The sequence below is a fragment of the Sciurus carolinensis genome, chromosome 6 (genome assembly GCF_902686445.1).
Source record: "Sciurus carolinensis chromosome 6, mSciCar1.2, whole genome shotgun sequence".
NCBI lineage: Eukaryota > Metazoa > Chordata > Mammalia > Rodentia > Sciuridae > Sciurus > Sciurus carolinensis.
Genome location: NC_062218.1, coordinates 27,013,362 through 27,035,321, shown reverse-complemented (window position 1 = coordinate 27,035,321; position 21,960 = coordinate 27,013,362). Strand labels below are relative to the sequence as shown.

At 38.3% G+C, this 21,960-nt stretch overlaps 1 protein-coding gene across 3 annotated transcripts in view; it reads right to left on the bottom strand.

The window, feature by feature from the left end:
* The window catches only part of Cdh6 (cadherin 6), a 127,494-nt gene that overhangs the window by 68,146 nt on the left and 37,388 nt on the right, over window positions 1–21,960 (bottom strand). The window contains exon 1 of one of the 3 annotated variants that reach the window (XM_047556381.1): window positions 631–660. The exons of the other annotated variants lie outside the window; for them this stretch is intronic. The gene's annotated coding sequence lies outside the window, so the exon portion shown is untranslated. Of the gene's footprint in view, window positions 1–630; window positions 661–21,960 lie in introns of those variants that run through there. 3 annotated transcript variants of the gene reach the window in all.

Here is a 21,960-nt window from a genome sequence, read left to right as displayed (position 1 = left end):
TTGTTTCTTCATTATCACAGATGGCCACACTGCTGAAAAGCCAGGGAGCCCCTCATTACACGTCTACTTCGCACACTCCTTCCAACTTCTCCAAGTCTTCATTTCATCATCCAGTCGATTGGGTGATGTCAGTGGAGGGTTCTCACTTTCAAACCATGGATGATACCAAATGGTGCTGCATTCTGGGCGGAGGACAACCAATCTAACACAGCTACAGAGGGTAGCATAGCTATAGCAGCTGACACAAATCAACAGGCAGAACATGGGACATCTTCCTTTTACTTTGAAGGGAAGAAAAAAATCCTCCTTTTACTTTGAGTGGTCTGGTTCACCTGGACTTCCCTCCCCACAAACATATCTATTTAAACTGACAGATAAAATAATATGCATTTATCACTTATAGCATGATGTTCTGAGCTATATGATAGATATACAGGTTGAGGAATGGTAAAATCTAACTTACACAGGCATAATCTCATTTAATTATCATTTCTGTGTTGAAAAGGAATTTTAGTAAAAAACCACTTTCCAGTTTTTAAGGAAACACCAATTCCCATTGAGGGGCTGTGGGAGGGACTAAGATCTTTTAGAAGTAGTTCAAGCCACCAAAATTTGTAAAGTGTGACATACCTCACTTAGAAATTTCCCCTAGAACACCTGCCATGGAACCAGAGGAAGCTACTTCCGAGGGACAACCCACAATTCTTCATAATATCTAGACATTCTGGCAGTATAATTTAAGATGTGTGTGTGTTACGATTTGATTGTGGGAGATTTCTGGAATGTAGACATTCCTTCATGTTGCTTTATGGTGGTTGAGTTCAAACCAGAAGAATTCTGAGGAAGAGATCAGTACGATTTGTTAGCCTCCAATTTATCATCCACCTATACAAGATTTAATGGTGGTGTTAACCTGCAGTCGCAAGAATAATTATAGTCTAAAACAAGTCCTTAAAGTAAAGAGATGAAAAGAGCTATATAAAGGGAAGGCTGTCATGAAATAGCAATTGCACAAGCATGAGAACTTTCATCATGTTGAATAAGTATTTTACTATGGAATTCTTTTTAAAATTAAGGGGCCTAGTAAGTTGGTTGAAAATAAAATATGTATGATTAGCAGGAAATACCTTGGCCCAGAATAGTTGGAAATGAGTGGAAAAAAGGACAGAGAGGTGTTTTTTTCCCTGCTAAGTCATTACCAGCTTTAGTTCACAGAAAAGTTATTTCAAATACTTGCTTTGAAATACTGCTTTGAGGTCTGCTTTTAATTTGAACAGTTAAATATCGTATTCATGCCAATGAATCTTTTTTCTTGTTTTAATATCATTAGGAAGAAAGCTTTCTTGGCCACAGTGAACAGTGTAATTGCTTAAAAGAAGAAATATATAACACACATATTTAATAAAAGCCTTTAAAACTATTTCCTTATGTTGGCTAGGCACCTGAGTTTATATGATAGGCTTTTAGTTTTTAAAACCAAATTACATTGAACCATATGGAATAAATCTCTAGGATAAGATTTTAGCAAATAAATAACCTCAAAGCTCTTTGTTGTTGAGCTCTTTGTGGTTGTATGTGTTTGGGCTGTGGAGTAATTTTCAGGGATTCTTTATTTTGCTAATGCAATTAGAGTTAGCCACACTCCATATAAAACCTGAAAAACTGCTAAGAACAAGATAGGGGTCATCTTAAAACTTTAGTAATAAATTTGATAACACAAGTGCTTTGAAATATTTTGTATTCAAATGCTTCCGCCAACTGGAAAATATTTGTTTTACTTTAGAGTAAAATGAAAAGTTTTTTAAAAAATAGAGTGAATTGCCACTTTTTATAGCTCAACAGATTGCTGTCTGCATGCACGGGGTTTCCTACTGCTTATGACTAAAAAGAAATGACTTTGGCACTTTATCTGTTTGATGAGGGATTGTAGTTGCAATTGTCCTGTGGGACACCAAGACATCTGCCACTGTATCCTTGGCTGTCTGCCTGGCCAAGGCACCCTCCCCAGTCAGTGAGAAGGGAGCAAACCAACAAGCTACCTGATAGAAGTAGGTGGAATAGTATCGCCAAGAGAATGGACTTTGTGTCAAGGAGAAATGGGTTGAAAATTTTACTTGTGTAACTTTGAACATGTCATTTAACTTTTTAAAGTTCTGCCTTCAAAATTTTGAAGATACCAGGGAGGGCTGAGGGCAGAAGTCCAAATGGGAAATTAAAAGTCTTTATCTTAAACACTTATGCATATTTTGCATTCTCCTCAATGAGAGAATTAAATTATTTTATTAACAATATCATTTTTTGCCTCTCAGATTTTCTTGTAATGTGATATTCTGGTGTCTCTGGCATAATGCTGGGCTGAAGAATGGCCCTTTTGGGACATGTGGGAGAAAGCACAGACAGCCTTCATAAACTGCTTTCTAGTGCCATGAGTAGATGATAGGGGGGCTCTTTCCCTCTCATGACCTGCCTCATCCCAAATTGAAACACAGTCAAGGTAGGTTTTTATATATAGATTATCATCACCATTGTTATTTACATTATTAACTCATTTGGCTGAGGAATGGAGTGTGATGGGATGGGGATAGAGAAGGGGAGAATGAATTTCCATTCTTTACTCAATATTCAGTGGTAAGGCACGGGCTACTCTATGTTGTTCTGTGCACATCCTTACTTGGGAGTCCATCAGGGAAACATTGAGATAGGTCAGGAAAGTTGCTCTGGAGATTATGGTGTATGCTCAGCAGAGGTCCTAGGAATTTTAGGAAATTTGTGGATAGCTTTACAGACTAAGAAAGAAAGAAGTTAGAAAAATCCTCTGGGTGGCGGGAGATATAGACAATTGGGTTCTTTGATTAGTTTAGGTGACATTTCTTATAAATAAAAGTCCATGATAAAGAACAGCTATGGTTTGTATTGACTCTCAACTTTCTGCCATCCTGGCAGGTTAAACAACTATTTGACTTAAAAGTAAAAACCCCTCTGCTTCCCTTGCTAGCCAGCAGTCTTTCGGTCTCCATAAGCTAAAACATGCAGGTGGAGAAAATTGCAGAGGTAGGATGAAATTGGTAATGTTTCATCTTGGACTAAGTCCAGTGGATGGGAGAGGAGAAGGAGATGGAGAGGGAGAAGGAAAGAGGAAGAACAAGGACAACTGGTGATGGTCTATTTATAATTTTAACAGAGAAAAGAATTGAAATCAAAATGCTAAAATATCTCCCATTGTCTGTTGAAATTTTATTCAGTGGAAGCAATATTTATTTTTCCTGGGGCCCCCAAGTGGCCCTTTCTCAGTTGGTAGACAGGTTACCATCTCAATTTGGTAATGAGACTGTGTCATGTACTTGCTGTGATCAAACCTCCACATTTAGTTGTGACTCTCCTTCTCAGCTGCATCTTGCTTTCTGCTAGGGTCCACACTGGGAAAGGAGTGTGGTTCAACCTTCTCTCCCAGCTCCTAGCTCCAATCCATTAGCTCTGAGTTCTGTGCCAGGTAAGTGGTAAAGTTGTTATTGGGAGGAATGGCGAGGTATGGGTACTTCTTTATGCTTCTGGACTTGGAAAACCATTCAAACAGATGCTTGTTCAGAGTCAGGCATATGATCAGAACAGGCCTTTCCTGTCTGGGAGGCACTCTGATGAAGTCCTCAGAGGCCCCCTAACTCTGACTTCTCTTCTACTACTACAGACCTCTGCCCTAGGCAAATATGGTTCTATTCAGACTGGTCTCCAAGGACATCTTCCATACCACCCAGGCACTTCTAGACTCTGTGGGGCTGCATTGTTCCTCTAGGCAGCCCTGTTGTATGGAGCCCAAGATGACCCCAGGCCTATCCTGTCCATGTCTGGTCCCTGGGAAACACACATGTATTTCCTAATAAACTCTGGCTGATCCCAGTGAGACAGCACAGCCCTAACACTGTTACCTAAATATTGTATCAACCCTTTCTCTTGTACTTCAGATTATAGACCACTTTCCTCATTATTTTGGTAACTCAGTTTCAGCTGAGTTAGGAAAAGTCTTCATCCCTGCTATATACAAATCTGGCTTAATTCAGTTAGGAAAAATAAGCAAACTCCCCATAATAAATAAAACTAAAAAACCCATAAACATGACACCAAAAGTAAGTCATTGCAACGTGTTTAACTTCCCTGGGCAGGTAACCTAGCACTTAAGAGTTTGATTTGACCATAAAACCAAGTCTGCACAAAATCGGTGTGAAATTGTCATAAAAAGAAATGAGCTTTAAAACTGTATCAAACTCACATCGTGAGCTTTTCCTTTAACAGTAATATTTATAGGTTTGGTGCCCAATCTGTAAGAGAGATTGGAAGCAAATATTTCCGTGATATCTTTGACTCTGTTGAACAGACAGTGGGTAAAATGCAGGTTTGCTTGAAAGATATGTGTAGCAGGACTCCCTGTTTGAGCATGAACTGTGTTTACCTCTGGAATCCAACGGGTTTAGATGTGTCTGGCAGACTCTTGGGGTTGGCCTGCCCAGAGTCTCTGAGCATGAGACAGGTACTATGATGCTTCCCAGGAGACAATGGTTCTCAGGGGAGAAGTGTCAAGTGGGCAAGCTTGAACAAGGAGTGAAACCTCAGCCATCACATGGGGAAGAACAGTTCTGAGCACAGCGTGATGCTGCCACTTGAATCTGTTCCCCAGGGACTCAGGTGTGAGTCCTAGGGAGAGGGAGGTTGCAAGTAGAAACTGCAAGTTATTTTCACTAAAATCTTTGAGACGCGGAAGATTCAGGTGACCTGAATACTTGAAAGCCCGTTAGCTCCCTGGGTCTCCTTTGCTAGAAAAGGCAGGCCCTCCTCCTTTGTCTATTGAAACTGATGCAGTCTGGCTTGGCAATGGCCTAGTGACCCCAATCAGGACAGTACCCTTGCAGGGGTTACTGATTCTCCTCATGTCCTCATTTAACCAACCCTCATAGCTCCTTACTCTGTATCCAGCAGATTTCAGCAGATTCCATGGGGTCAATTACAAAGTCAGACCTAGGAGAAGAAGTCTTTTTCAACAAAAGAATTGCCAGATTTTCAGAAATAGGTATGGGAATGGATTCTAAGAATGTTATACCAGGTAGAGAGTAGCACAATTTTAGCCTGGGCACATGGACACTCACAAGATATTCTTGGTTCCACTGGCTTTGTTAGTTGACTCAAAACTGGCTTCAACAGAGGCCCATGTTAAATTTAGTTGAAAGGTCAGAGATTCATTGGTATAATACAGTGGAAGAAATCTAGGGACCTAGCAGGATAGGAAGCTGAAGTATACTTATATTTCGTGACTGGTCATTTATCTCCACTAGTTAGCCTTCTTGTCTCCAGTTGCCCCAGAGAATACTCCCTTTAATATATTGAGAAAATACACCAGCATCCTTGTAAAGTGCTGAATAGTTATTCTTTATAGGCTAATGATGAATATGGAGATGCTGCTACTGGAATGGGTTTCCTAGTTGTCATAGTGATTATATGCAGCAGGGTAGCAAAGGCAAGGTGCAGCATGTGACCTCAAGACGTGGGTGTGGTATCCAGCTGTACCCCAGGCAGAGTAGTGATCAGAGAGGGATGACCCCCAGAAACCTTTGGCAGTGGGTAATGGAGCATGGAGACCCTAGAATTAAGATAGTCTACTAAGATCCTTCATCTGTAGAGCTGAAAACCTCCAGATTTGGAATGCAGTCATCCCATAGAGACTCCAAACCACTAAGCAAATTCCAAGACTCAGGATAGTTCCAGGACCTAGTACTCTTGAACAAAGAGGAGGTTTAGTATCTTTGATGGCAGAATCTGGCCTTCCCCCAAGGAACAGTGGCTATTTATCAGCGTTACTGTGATGAGAAAGAGGAGACCTCTTGCATTCTTCATGTTTTTAATGGTGGCATATCTCAAGACTCGACTGGTGGTATTGTTGTTTATTAAAGAGGGACCACCATTGACTTCCGTTTGGTCTTTCTATTATAATGCTCACATTCTAAAGGTTAGGGAACTAATGTAGAGATCTGGTTCCTGGGTTATTTATTATAACTATATAATAAGTAATTGATTTGGGGTAGGGCTATGGACAGTGGCTTTGAGCTGAGGATAATCCAGGGACCCAGATACCACTGTGATACATTGGATAGAATGGAGATTTATGGAAGTCAAATGAAAAATGGAATTTTGAGTGAAGTCCAACCCTTAGCAGGCTTATTGTATCAGTCCATTGGTCTGGAAACACACGTTGTGGTTATTTTCTGGGTGGAGTTGTAGACTGAGTCATCCTAAAAACTGATTAAGATCAGGGAGTCTTCAATTGCCAGGGAACTCTTAAAAGAGTTACAGCTTAAGCAGAGAATGAATTGGAGTATTGTGTCCAAATGTAGTATATGCTGTCCTCTAAATGCAAAGAGACTCTTCTTCTATGGGGAAGACCAGGCAGCAACTTGGTTCCAGGTCAGTGCCATCAGATCCCTTCCCTCCTGGAATAGACACAACCCTGGATATGGATTTGCCTTCCCCAAGTACCATGATTCTGCCACTACAACTACAACCATCCATGGACTTAGATAGCAAGTTTTTTTTTTTTTTTTTTTGATAAAGTGAGTCCTTAACATTGCTCCTAAAAAAGGGGAAGGAAAAGCAAAGCAGTGGGTAGAAGTTCATGGGGGATTTCTGACTTCTACCATGTACCCCATTGACCTGAAGCAACTAGTTTTATAAAAGAGTGGATTGGCCTATTGAGAACTCAGTTATATCAACGGTTGAGAGACAACATTGGGAAGTTGGATGACTCTCCTACAGGATGCTCTGATGTAGTCAGTACTGAGGGTGCAGTTTCTCTGCAAACAGAATTAATGGGGTAGAATGACAGCTCTTATTATTAACATCTAAATCTCATCTGTAAAAACTTTATCACAGGGCTGAGGCTGTGGTTCAGTGGTAGAGCACTTGCCTCACATGTGTGAGGCACTGGGTTCGATTCTCAGTTTTACATATAAATAAATGAATAAAATAAAGGTTCCTTAACAACTAAAACAAAATATTTAAAACAAACAAAAAACTATCACTCAAACCCACAGATTTGGGCTTTGCTGGATTCAAGATTTTATAATGCAGAGGAAAACTGCTTCCACTAGGGACCTCATGACAGGCCCATTTAATTGAATGTTGTGATTGCCATATGGTTATTAGGATCTGCATGCCACTAGGCCACTGGAGAAAAAAGATGCCACTGTATTGTGGAATGATTGATAGAGCCCAAGAATCAGGAATCTTCTCAGATGACACCAAGTATTGCTACTTAAGGTGGTAAAAGGTCATGGAGGAGTCAAGAACTCTACAGAAGAGACTGCAATATGGTCACCTAAACACGTTTCCTTTTTCCTCCTGGGCACATAGACAGACTGTAATTCCCAATCTGCTTTGCAGCTAGGTGTGACCATATGACACATGTCTGTCAATGGGTTGTTAGGAAAGTACTATATGCAACTTCCAGGTCCATTGTCTAAAAACCTCTCATGTAATCCTTCTGTAATCTCTTTGTTCAGGGGCTGACTGCAAATAACCCCAGGGATCTACAAGCAGGACAAAACATAAGATGGAAGGAGTCTGGGGTTTCTGAAGGTCATCATCATCTGACTAATGACACCTTCTTTGAGTTGTACTTAAAAGAAAATGAACTTTTGCTGGGTTAAGTCACTTTAATTTTCAGGTTTTCCTGTTATAGCAGCTGGCATTACTTCAATTGATTGCAAACCAATTCAAGAGAGAATTCCCTCATCCATCAGTGGAATTCAGAAGAGAGCATGGTCTCATCTGTTTTCCATCCAAGAGAGATGCACTGTGGATGAGGGGATCCAAACAGCTAGAGATCACAAGGAGATGCAAACACAGGGTTGGAAGAGGCTGATTAGAGTGGATCTCTCACCTTGGAACCTGTGCAGATGTGTGGCTCTGTTGGATGCCTGTAAACTCACACTTGTTTCCCATGTGAGACAGCACTGATGGCCAGTGAAGGTGGGTCAAGGGATATCATAACCAATAAGACAAGCTTTCTTTCTCTCTCTCCTTTCTGCACCTGGTGCTGAGGGGTTAGAACCAGAAGACTGTCAGAGGAAGGAGACGGGGAGTAACTTGTCTGCAATCCAGTCTGGCTGAGGCCAAGGAAGTGAAAGAGTTTTAAATTGGATGTGATATTGGAACTTCCAGTTGAATAGGACTAGACTGGGCCAGAAAATAGCAGAGCAACCACAAAGTTGAGGAATGTCATTCAGGATGTCATTTATAGGGTGGGAAAAAGAAGTTCAAGAGAGTATGAAAAAATGAAGCAATTGGAAAAAAATAAAAGCGTGTCATACTGTTCAACTCTGATCCACAAAACTTAGAGTGACAATATTGTTACCCACCCCTTTTTTCTACTCTTCACTCTGTTTCCAGATAAGCGTGGAGAATAGTTGGAGTGAATCCTGGCACTATGTTTTCTAATTGTGGAGAAAATGAATTCATATTAATAAATAAAAATTGCTATGTTTTCCTGGCAGCTGGTGGCTTTCTGAGAAGAGTGAGGTTTTCATAAAGGGGTAAAGGTGGGGGATTCTTCACGGAGCTGCTGCTCATGGGGTGTAAGGCAGTGGTGTTAAGTATATAGCATCATATTTTCTGCTCCAAGACTGACCTGAATGATCTGTTGCCCACAACACCTTGTCTTTCAATGAATGTCAAGGTGCTTCAGAGTACTAGTGTTGGTGGCCCTACTCCCTCAGTACCCTACATGAATCATCACTTCTGATGGGGTGCAGCTGCTTCCTCTTCACCCCAAATCTAAGAACACATAAGCTGGCATTTCCCAAAGTGTGTCCACAGGGATATTTACAGATGCTACAGAGGAAAATAAAATTTGCTAAGGTCATATAACTTGGGTGAATCACTATTCAACAAAGGGAAATAGTTTTTTCTTTACTACAGTTCTTCTCAAAATCTTTAATATGCTAAAGTGTGTGGTAGGCCTCATGACAGTGATACAGAGTACAGAATCTCACAGACTTCTAAGTCCAGGGACTTTCTTTTTACCCCAGATTGTCTTGGAGGATTGAGGGTTCATCTGTCCATACTTTGAGACCTGCTGGTCTAATTCATTCTCCACTTTGCAGAAAAATTCATAGGTAATGAATTGATATGAATAAAAAGGGAGAGAGTGAAATCCTGTTCATCTATCTAAAAGACCATTTGAAGAATTGTCTGTGTTAAAATCATGTGCTTTTTCCTCTGGACTAGAGAGGAGCCAGACCATCTCCTGATAAAGCGAAAGCTGGAGAGCATGTTTCATCCAGCTCCAAAGAGCTGTGGATTCCTCTGTGACTCTTCTAATATATAACCTTTGTGCAAGCGGGCTTTAAAATGAATACTGTGCTTTTGCCTTGTCAGAGTCTTCACTTTTCATCACATGCACCACCTTTAAACTGCCCATGAGGATAAAGGGAAGCAACCCTTGCAAGTCCCATATTTTGTTGTAATCAGAACAAAGCCTAAATTCACCTTGCTTTTATAAGTTGGTTTTATTAACCATTCATTTGCAAATGTGTATTTCTGTATACTTCTAGAATGGCTCTTTATACCACTTCACATCTTTATATATTTTCTAATAAGCTGAATTTTATTTTTAAAGGCTTCTAAACATAAATGGAGAAATATTCTCCCACTGAAATAATATGAACTAGAAATATGAATTGGGTAATAATTTAAAGTAGTCAAGCAATAACTAAACAACTTCTCATTATTTATAAAATAAGTCTGAACTTGGAACCAAGATATCGACTTTCTGTTTTTTTTTTTTTCCTTTTTCTGTGTTCCTAATAAGTTCTGTGGCCCTTGGCAAATTTAACTTCTCTAGTCCTCAGTTTCTTCAACTGTAAAATAAGAGGGCTGGAGACGTTCTCCTCAAGGGACATTTCAAGCTATAAAATTCTAAGATTCTCATACTATTTCTTTTAATATTTCCACATCTTGCAGATTTCAGTATATCTTTATCATTGTGATGCACTGCAGAGGAATGGTTATGATTTCCAGAACCACACACCCATGATGCATTGAATTAGATGCCCTAACTGGCAATATCATCTCCCATTATTTTAGAAAGGATGAATGGGTATAGTTTTTCTAGCCATCGGTCAAAATCATATTTTGGCATTTGGCTACTTAGTGTGTCCTTTTCCTCTTAAACCTATGTAGAGAAGTAAATACATGATCCAAAACTCAGACTAGCTTTTAACTTCTGAGTACCTTATAGTGTGATTAAGAGCAAGATCAAAAAGAGGTCTGTGATTCTGGAGACGTGCTACCCAATACAATAGCCCTTAGTTACATGCATGGTCTTTTGAGAACTTGAGATATTGCAAGTCTGAATTGGGATGTGAACAAAATGCCAAATTTTGAAGACTTGATGCAAAAAAAGTAAAAAGAAAGTAAAAATAGCTCAGTAGTAATTTTAAACATATTGGTTGCATGTTTGCAATATTTTAGATGTGTTAGTTTAAATAAAATATATTATTAAAATGAATCTTATTTCTTTTCACTTTTTCAAATATGGTTACTTCCGCAATTACATATATGATTCATTAACTTTCTAGTGACAGTACTATTCTAAGGGGGGTCTGTGATGCTAATGAAAGTGAAGACGCTTTAGGTTATCAACACCATATTCTGATTATTCTAATTTATTCCCACTGAGGTATTAATCAATGTAAGCAGTTCCTAACATTTAAATAGGCTCTGGTCTAAATTTTTATGTTATTTTTTTTTCAATTAAAAGGCTTTTTACATTGAAACGATATGAAATAATACAAAAGTTTTATATTGAACAATTATGAAAGATTGGCTAGTTTCCTAGCTCAGTGCTGAAGCTTATTTAACCTTTAATGCAACTAAAATTTTGCATATAAGCAACAAAAATATTAGACAATAGTACTATTGAAGTGATAGTAATTTAACAAGTAAAAGAAAAATATTTTTGATTGTTTTGATTATTTATGCTTGGGTCAATCCTATCTAACCAATGGCAAAATACAAGTAGATGAATACTTTTGATTGGTTCTTCAGAAGGCTTTGGGGCATTTCCAAAGATTTAAAATCCTTTTACTTATGCTTTTTTATTTTGAAATTTATGGTTTTCATTTTTTTAAGTCATGTGTAGTCCTTTCAGGGTCTTATTTTTTGCCATGATTTCAGTAATTTGTTTTGAGTGACAACAGTAAAAATGAAACTAAGCCAAAACAAAAAACAAGAGAGAGACAGACAGACAGACAGACAGACACACACACACACACACACACACACACACACACATCACAGAATATAGAAAGACAGTTCTTCCTGTCTACTTTCAAGGGGATAGATGAACAAAAAGAGCCTGACTTGAGGTTGGGGAAAAGTAGAACAGCTTTGGGGTGACAGGGTACGAGAATAGAGTGGGAGGGAAGGCTCCGGCTGTGCCTGAACTTAGTTTCTTTGAAACAGCATTTGCAAAGGGCATATTTCAGTTCTCAGTCAGAGTGCATAGGCTTTGTACTCAAGATGCAGAGTAATTTTTCCATTTGGTTGTTTTTCATAATACTTAAAGTGCACAATACAACTTGATAAAATTATCATCAGTTGCCACTCACTGTCTTCTGATTGTGCCCCAGAACAAAAATGCCTTAAGTGTAAAGTTTTAGGATAAGGTAAAAAAAATCAATTTGTTACTTATTTAAAAAGTCAAATACAAGAATATCAGGACAAAAAAAGACTTAGGTAGTCCTAATTTCGGAGTTTACTTTTGTTTTTTTCTTCAAATTTTCGTTGAGGGAAAGAACCTAAAGAGAAAGAAATGAACATCTATTGAGTATCTTCTGCACACCCATTATTATAGAAGGACATTAAAAATCTTTGGATACTTAATGATTGCAACAATCCTATCCAGGGGTGAACATTATAATCTGCATTGACTGATACAGAAACCAAGACTGGGATTTCTGAGAAGTTGAATAAATGACCCACTGTGAATGATATAAGGGTCAAAAAGGAATTTGGAATCTTTTGACTGAGAAGCTCATTCTGCCTTCCTGCTTCTACTGCTTGGTCTTCCAGAAAAAACATGAGAGGAAGAATATGACACCAGGAAAGAAGAATTGAGGATGTGAAACCTAATTTCACACACAAAGAAATATTGGGGGAAAAAAAGGTCAAATCCATTTTCTTACCTCTGTCTCAAAACTGAAAAGTCAATTTTTAATTATATGGGCACGATTGCCTGGGGCCAAGCCATCAAAAATGCTGAGTTCAAGGTTGGAGATTAAATATGAGAGCTGCTCAGATTTATCACTGTGAGGAATAAACCCTTTGAGATAAGATGGAGACTGGAATCTCCACCTCCAGTCTGCTCTGACCCTGGTATAAGCCATGTAAAACATGATGTCTCTGGACAATAAATATATAGCTCATGGATGATGTGATTCTCAACACATGCCATATATTCTAGGGCACTGATACCATGTGGGAAACATTGTGGCTCTTGTTATCTGCTGACATCTCCATCTACCTAGGGGTACAGATCTGCTCAGGCAGTACAACATCCTTGAGATCCTACTGAGAACTCCTGTAGGCCCTGGGATAACACAGATCCTCTGGGTGCCTGACTCATTCTTTTCCAAACAGCCTATCTCCGATTGCTAACCATTTATTAAACATTACTCCTTATGCTAACCTGTCTTGTTCAGCTGCCTTAAATCCTCTCTGGAACAAGGCAAGATTTAAATAAACAAACTGGGTTCATTCATTCTTAAACACACTGTCTTGCCAAAAAGCTATTTTTTTTCAGCATGTTCAAAAATACAGGATGGCTAAATGGCAATGTATTCTTAAACGTACAAATCTATGTGGATTTCCTTCCAAAATGAGATAAATTTTGCTCTTTACCATCTTATCAGCATGATTTCACAGTACTCCCTAAGCATCGGGAATCACATCGAATAAGGCAGTCACTGTGATGAAAGACAGTTAGAGGAGAGACGGTGCATCGGGACCCCCTTCTCCATTTAGATCCTGGGCACAAATACTGACGTAAAATCCCTGCACAAGAGACCAGATTTTCAAATTCTGCTGATCAAAACAGGTTCATAGCCAGTACACTCAAGTTCAGATGGAGGACAAAATGACAGTGGGAGATGGGGGCAGGGATCCCTTCCAAGTAGAGTGCTCCTGTTGATTCCCCCTAGCGTTTCAGTAGATTAAAAGCAGCAGAGCCAGTCAAAGAAGTTGGAGAGAGTTTAAAGGTGTTTGAGGCAGGATGCAGCATGCGGCAATGAATCTTCCAATGTGCCAGGGGGCCACACCTGGGCAAAGTATGCACCTCTTAAGAACTAGGTAGATCACACAGAAAATTGCCTCCCTTTTCCCTGCTTCACGTCACCCAAGTTCACATTGTGTTCCTGTCATTTTTTAATTAGGGGAGTATATTATGATACTTCAATAGGTCATTATAAACTGTAACTGAAATAAAATTGAGTGATTTGTTTCAATGAAAGACACCTTGATTGAGATGGTTATTAGCAAACGATAAAGTACAATGAGGATAATTGGTGTGAGCACTATCATTATTTAGTATTGTCTTCAAATTTTCCTGTGATTAAACAAAATCATTTCCATTTAGCCAACTGAATATAGAATATTAAAATCATTTGCCAAAGTATAAAATTGTTATTTATACTTAAGCCATTGATAAAAATTTGTACCTCATAATAAAATGCTATATATTTGCAGACATCTGGTTCTTATTTAAAAAAATCTGACAAATATTTTCTATAGTTTAAAAAATGAATGGCAAAAAAAGGAGTAACATCCCTAGCAACTAAAAGCAAATAAAAATGCAAATATCAATCATGTTAGTATAAACAATAGTCATAAATTAATACAAATAAGGTAAACTAATGTCTCAAAATGCCTACAATTTCCTTTTGGTTAAAGGAACACAAAAAAAGTGTAAAACACTTATTTAAATAAATTCCATAATTTTCTTCATATTCTAGAATATGACTGCAGTATTGCTTCCTGCATGTATAGAGTACACTCAGTTTTTGACCTTTCATTTTGAGATAAAAAGTCAGAAAACATATTTGGAAATGAGATTGTCTTTCATTTGTTCCCTGAAAACAAGAAATTATTCATTTGGTTTCCATTGCTATAAATTACTCATTTGGGGCTTGTTTCTCTAAAATGAAGGGTTTATGCAATCATGCATATTTCCCCCCACTTAGTCTGCTAGCTGCTTGCAGAGAAATCATGAGTTGTTAGTTTTCACTGTCATTACAGAAAACTGGAGACAGAAGAATAGGGAGAAGAGCAGAAATCAAATAGAGGACAACTCTAAATGAACCATGATGGTGGACAGCGATATGACTGCCAACTTAGAAATGAAATCACAGGACACTATTTCCTTACAAATATGGAGGCACAGAGAAGCCTCTCAAATCACAAAACTACCCTTCTCTTGTTGGCTCTGTTATGAGGCATTGACCATGAAGTGAACTTTTTCTAATTTTGGGCTTGAAATGATGGCATAAAAAGCAAAAAAGAAAAAAAAAAAAAAAGAGGAGAAAACACTATTATAAGCATATCTTTAAACCTTAAAGAGACTATACAGTAGTAAAAACTTGGATTTAATTGGTGATAAGAAAATTTCCTTCTACTCCTTGGTTCCCTCAACCGGTTTCCAAGACTTGACAATTCATTTAGTATCTCAAAATCTAAAATAGATCAAAGTAATCAATTGACTGATGAGGTCAACTGCAGTGTGGCAGGCTCCCTCCCCCCATAGTGATGCTGGGAAAACCTGTATGTTGCACTTCTGTGGATAATGGAGTACCAGGGTACTGAATACTTTGAGCTACTTAGGCTAAAAGGGCAAGAAAATAATTCTTAAATAGCTCCAATACATATAAGTGTGTGCATTTATATTTGCAAGTCTATATACATGTGTACACATATGTATATATGTGTATGTGTATATATGTATGCATTTCTGTGCATGTGTATATATGTATGTGTGTGTGTGTATAACCCTCTATTCAATAAATGTAATTTGGGCTAGTCATCCTTTTAATAATAGAGGCCTTAGAAAGAAGGCCTGGATCCTAGCAAACAAGGCAGATATAGCCTTTAAAAAACTCTAACTACATCATGGGCATAGGAGAGTCACAGAAGAAGGAAAGCAAAAAAAGTAGAAGAGAAGAACTGAGGGTGTTCAGTGATTTCTCAGCGAGGCCAATGGTGGAGTGAAGATGTGATTCCCTATTCAGTTTGTCTTTCCATCTCGATCTGCAGGGCTCTGGTGGGCATTAGAAGGATAGCATCTAATTATTAGTAACTCTTTTGGTGTTGTTCCTCTTTTTGGTGTTGTTCCTCTGTGCATATCTTCCCATTGCCAGTCTGTGATGGATATCAGGCTAGACATTTAAAATATGATATTAGATTATGATATAAAGTGTAAGAAATACTTTCGAACAGAATAGCGCTATGAAAAGGAACTTTCGAGAATTTGACCATCACTACAAATTTTCATTCATTCAACAGTCATCAGAACAAAAAAATTTAACAATCATTCACGGGGAATTATCTTTTGTGTTTCTTTCATGTCCAAAACCTAGTATTAGGGTCTGTCCAGCCCTGAGACAGACACAAAGTCCTGCATACAGGGGTTGCATGCTAGTAGAGGAGACAGACTCTAGGTGAGTGAATGACGGGTAGACTATATATTTTTGGATCATTGATAAGGCTCATGCAGACAAAATGGACAAGGTAAAGGGATACTGAGCTGTGAGGTGGTGAGTATTTTATATGTGACAGATTACGTTAAGGAGAACCTATCTGGAGATACTGTGATCCTGATAATGGGCCAGTCACAGAAAGAGCTGGTGGAAGCTTATGGTAAGGACTTTCTGTGGTTTTAAGAGACCAGAACCAGAGTAACTGAAGTACAGTCTGAAGTGAGATAACTCTCAACTACATGGGTAATGATAAGTTGTAGCAAGGAAATATGAGTAGCAAAGTTGGGTGGCTAAGATGTTCGTGACTTACCCTTTCTCTTTCAGTTTTTATATCTTAAAAGATTTTTTTTGTATAAAATATGCTCCTTACTATATATATATATATACTCTACGTGTGTATATCTGTATTGTGCATATGTTATATGTGAGTGTATATATATATATATATATGTGAATATGTACATGCACGTGTGTGCGTAGACACATCCATATATGCATGTGTGTGTACTTGTATATTAAGTTGTTCCTTGTGTAGCATGGCATAGTGTGTTTTGGACTCCCTGTGTTTCTCCCATGTTGCAGTTCTGTCACCTTCAAAAAGTTATTTAACCTCTCTGTGCCTCAGTTTCCTCATCTGTACAATAGGGGTATTAAAGTACCTACTTTGGAGTACTGTGGAGAAAATTAAATGAATTAATGTGTAAAGCTTTTGAAAAGAGGTGGCATAAAGCATAAGCATTATGTAAGTATTGGTTTTATAATTTCTTTGACAAATGGCATTTTATCCAAATGAATAGAATATAATTGTAATTATTTATTCTAATGTACATTCTTAAAATCAATAATAAAAAGCCTGGTTTGATATTTTTTCATTGACTGTGCATGTTCACGTTTTTAAGTAAGGCTGTTTGAATTTTAATTTTATTTTGGAATATTTCTAGCTTAGAGAGGAGACCTCTTCTGTTTCTAAATTCAGATAATTAAATGTTTCTCCTCTAAATGGAGGAGGTGCAGCCAAACACGTTTCTAGAGGTTAAGGGTGCGCTGAACATATGTCCACTTGAGGGAGTTCTAAGATTTTCCCCGATCTGGTCTTAGAGTCTAACCAGCCCTGTGACCAGAACCCAGGCACTGAACTTGGGTTACCTGAATTGTGGAAGCAAAATTTTAAATGTCCAGAATAAAAGTTTTTTGGAAAAAAACTTGTGGGGTAGTAAAACTGATAATTATTTTTTACTGTTTTCCAGTTATGTATTTAATTGAGGGGAACAGAAACACTTTTTTGAGAACTTCAAACAGCTCAGCTGGAAGCATGGGAATTAGCATAAAGTGAAATATTTATAGGAGCTTAATACTGTTTAAGACTCATTTTCTCCTTGCCTTAAGACAAGAAGTCAAATTAGCCATTTCTAATTAAAGAGTTAGAAACAAAGTAGTGGAAGACCAGAAGTAGAAGCTAAATGGTAATGCCTAAGTTGCAAAGTATGAAAAAAGTCATTTGACTTAGAGGTCAAGTATGGGAAGATACGAAGGAATCCCCTTAGAACCAGAGAAAGAAATCAGAGTGATTTTAAATATAATTAGGGTAGGCTTACTACATTCCTACTGAAATGAATATTTTTTCCTTTAAGAGCAGAGTTCTAAAACTGGACATGGTAATGCCCCTTTGTCTCTTTCCGTTAGTGGCTAAGCTACACAAGAAGCACCCACGCAGTATTTAAAATGAGATGAAATTGCTTTAAATATGATTCATGGGAATTCTGTCCCCCAAACAATCATCCGGTAAAGATACCAAAAAGGGAAGAAATTCCCAAGGGCCCCTGAAGAGTTTCCAGGCCTCTCTTCTTCTTATTTTGAAACCACGATGGAGCTGCACAGTGATTTGATTAAAATATCAATTGTATGCACATATTTTAGTTTTAATTGCATCATGACTGATCTGTTAAAAAGAGTTTGAACATTTGGCCCTAAATCATTATAGACTGAATCAGATAAAGATCAAAATAATGCAGCGGAGGTTGCCATCCAGAAGAAAAGGAAAATAGAACATGTGAATATACTTTCAACGAATGAGAACTATAATTAAAATATAATCATGTGATTAGAAGAAAATTAAAAAGAGCATATTGTGCTTTCTGCATATTCTTTATATGCTTAGATCTACATTTTAAAGACTTTGCTTGTCTTAACGTGGCCTCAAGTATTTTGTACAAAGATTCATGTTGATCTTTTCATTCATAGTTTGTGAAATCTCCTACAATTGTTTATTCATTAATTAGCACATAATATTTTTAAACAGTATGGAATACTGTACTCTCAAGCTTCTTTTGTATGTATTTCCAATTTCTCTATGGCATTATTTTGATTTTGACTAAACCAAATGGATTTGTTGTTCTACTTGAGAACAGAATCAGGATTATCTTGCAGATGGTTTTTTAATCACAGGTTTGTGTTTTTTAAAAATATCATTCTCATTTTTTTTCATGGAGGATTTGTTTCTCTTTGCTTTGCCTTTAAGTTTCTTTCCTCATTTTTTATTAAGCACATTACTTCACGGTCTTAAACACCTTTGGGGATTTTCTTAAGATATGCCTGTTGAGGAAGCCTGATACATCTGAATTCTTTGTTAATAAATAAATTGGAAATGCATTTTCATGGTGTTGAACATGAAGAGTTTAGTATATACTCACAGAGGCTGTTCATCTGGCAAAGAGTGGTAACAAGCCAGGCTTCATTCTACTTTTTAAAAAAATTTTCTGTCTGTGATGGCTACACAGACAATCCTGTGTACAGTCTGTAAAGCAACATCCAACATCCCTTAGTGAGTTCTCTGTGCCTTTGGAGAAGTCGTCCACTGGACAAAAAGAACTTTCTGCCGTATGTGTTGAGTTGATCTTTTAATTTTAGACTCTGATCAACACACTGGGTAAAACCTTGGAGTAATAGAAAGGCTTCAGGTTTCTTAACTATTGATTTTAAATTGGGACTTCAGGGCTCTTTCTGGGCTGAAGACAAAGCAAGTTTTCTATGACTTGGGTATTCTGCTGTGGGTAGGATCGTTGTTATCTGGACCCTGTTGGGGAGACCAGCCCTGGTTGCACAGGAAATAGTATCTGTCAATTAAACACAAATGTAGTGTTCAAAGGACATGGAATATAGGACTTAATTATGGAACAGATGATGCTACCTCATCTTAATTGTCATGCCAGGATCCAACTCACTGGCCTGTTAATCACCAGCCAGGAGAATGAATAGTAGAGTACCTTCCATCACAAGGGCAGAAAGCCTCTGGCCATAATTATACTGCTCCTTAATAATTCCAATTAGGACCACCACCAACAAAACAATGGAAACTTCTTATTTTCTATAATATTAAGTACTGAGAAATGTTCATTCAGTTACTGTGATTGCAGACAACTGGATTTCTCTTTGTCATAATTAATTCTTTTGCTAAGAAATCTTTAGGTGAGCCTCTAGTGCCTCTCAAATTCACACAAGTGTTTTCAGAGTTCTTTTAACATAAAAAATTAACCACACTTACTGGTTTAGCCAATAATATCAGGGGAACTAGAGACCTATAAAAGCTTCCAAATTGGCACCAGCCATACAGTCGTAACCGCCAAGCTGCCTTAACAACTCGTTGCAAATGCCTAACAGCTCCAGAGAGAAAATATTTTCCTGAGCCTACAGTTCCTCATCCTGTTTTGCTTTTCTGCAAACTTCACAAAGATAACGGGCAATATGCTTCATTTCCTATACGCCAACCTATTCTGGTCAAACAATTTAATTTCTTCTGGTGACCAGAAGAGGGTAAGAAGTCTGGTATATGAACTAGAAAAATACAGAATATGGAGTAAACAAACACATTTGGTTTGCTGTTCTTCCTTTGTCCCTTTCCTTTATCACTCAGTCCCTTTACCTTGATAAGACTCAAATTTTGGAGAATGGGTGGAGCACAGGGGCTGTTGTATAGATTAATGCCACACAGTTGCTAGTTGGTGTTACCTGACATCAGACTAGAAAAAGAAGTAACCTTGCTTGAACACTTCCTAAGGGTCTGTCAGTATGTTGAATGGCTTTGCATCTTTTAATGCCCTATGGGAGAGGTATTATTTTCTCCATGTTACAGGGGAGGAAACAATTATGGAGAGGTTAAATGACATGTGTAAGCATCCCACAACTTTGCTATTGACAAAGCTGGAATGGTAATCCAGGTATGTCAGACCGGGAGCATACCGTTTCCTATTCCTGAAAGTTTGGAATCAAATGCAGCTTTGTTCTTTAGCTGATTCACCTCCTGAGCCTTGGCATTGGGGATCTGTGGCAGGCAGAAAATGGTTTCTCCACGTTATGTCCACATTCCAGTCTCCAGAGCCTATGTTACCTTTCGTGGGAAAGAGGACTTTGCAGTTGTGGTTATGTTAAGGTCTTGAGCTAGGGAGATTATCCTGGATCATGTGGTGGATCCACTGTAATCAGAAGGTCTTTGTAAAGGGAGGCAGGAGGTTTTGAGACGGTGTGATGATAAGGTACAAGTACATGACAAAGAGAGTTTGGAGATGCTACACTGTTGGGAGGAGAGAGGAAGGGGCCCTAAGCCAAGGAGTGCAGGTGACTTCTAGAAACTGTAAAAAACAAGGAAAAGGACACTTCTTTAGAGTCTCCAGAAAGAGTATGAACATTCTGAGAGGTTGGGACTTCTGACTTATACATCTGTAAGAGAATACATTTTTTTCTTTAAACACTGAGTTTGTGGTAATGTATCAGCAGAAGGAGGCAACTAATGCTGGATCCTGTTTTTTTCTGGAGTTCTCAATCTTCACTGTTCAGATGTAGTCGTGACTCAGGTAGAGTCACCCAGGAGGTGGGATGGATCACAGAAGTTAGGCAGCTTGATGGCAGAGAGTACCTGAGAAAGGCAGTAACATTCCATGGCTGAGATGGGATTTATGATTGATGTTTTTTAGAGAAATAAAGTTGGATTTGGAGGCCATGGAAATGTTACTTCTGGAAGAACCTGGGCCAGAATCTTGGCCTGCGAGATACGATTGAAACTGAAGGAACTGGGGTGTTTTGCCTCTGATGCACCCTGCAAGAGAACTCAGGAAGTACTTCTGTTCCAGAGTACAGAGCAGTGACCTCCCCAAACCAGAAAGCATAAACCCCCAAATATGCATACTTATTATTTATTTATTATATTAGTGTATTTCTATACTAATATATACTATGTGATATTGAGCAAACAAAAATACAAATTGAAAACATATGTGAAAACAATAATCATACAGGTTGAGTATCCCTTATCTAAAATGCTTGAGACTAGAGTTTCAATTTTTTTTTAAAATTTTGGCTATTTGCATGTACATAATGAGATATCTTGGGGAAGGAACCCAAGTCTAAACATGAAATTCATTTATGTCTCTTATAGCCTAAAGGTAATTTTATTTTTAATAATTTTGTGTGTGAAACGGATTCATGATGTGGAATTTTTCCACTTGTGCTCTTCTGTGGGTGCTCAAACAGTTTCAGATTTAGAAGCATTGCAGATTTGGATTTTCAGATTAGGGATGCTCACCATGTATATAGAAGTTCAACTATTTTCTTACCACACTCTAGCGGATTGTCTTCCACATTTACTGTGGGGCTAGAGAGCATGAGGGAACTTTGGGAATTGTGATTTTTATGGGTGGAGGTGCTCCCCCATCACATTTTCCTTTCTTTGTTTTGCCTAATTACATTTCAGAAGGGAGTGAAGTGGGATGGGGTCAGAAAACAGCTAGGTAAGGGAGTTGTGCACTCTGCATGTTAAGCCAGGGTCTCCTGCATGCTAAGTCAGTCCTCTATCCTGGACCACAACCCCAGCCCCAAGGAGCCTTATTTTATTTTATTTTTTGATTTTTTTGTACTGAGGATTGAACCCAGGGTGCTTAACCACTGAACCACATCCCCAGCCCTTTTTATATTTTTATTTTGAGACAAAGTCTAGCTGAGTTGCTTGGGCCCTTGCTAAGTTGCTGAGGCTGGCTTTGGACTCATGTTCCTCCTGCCTCAACCTCCCGAGCTGCTGATTTGCAGGTGTGCACCACTGCACTGGCCTAGAGTAGGAACCTTTTTTGAAGAGGCATATGTCTGCACCTAAGGCGATGTGCTGAGCTGGGAGAGGGAGAGCAGC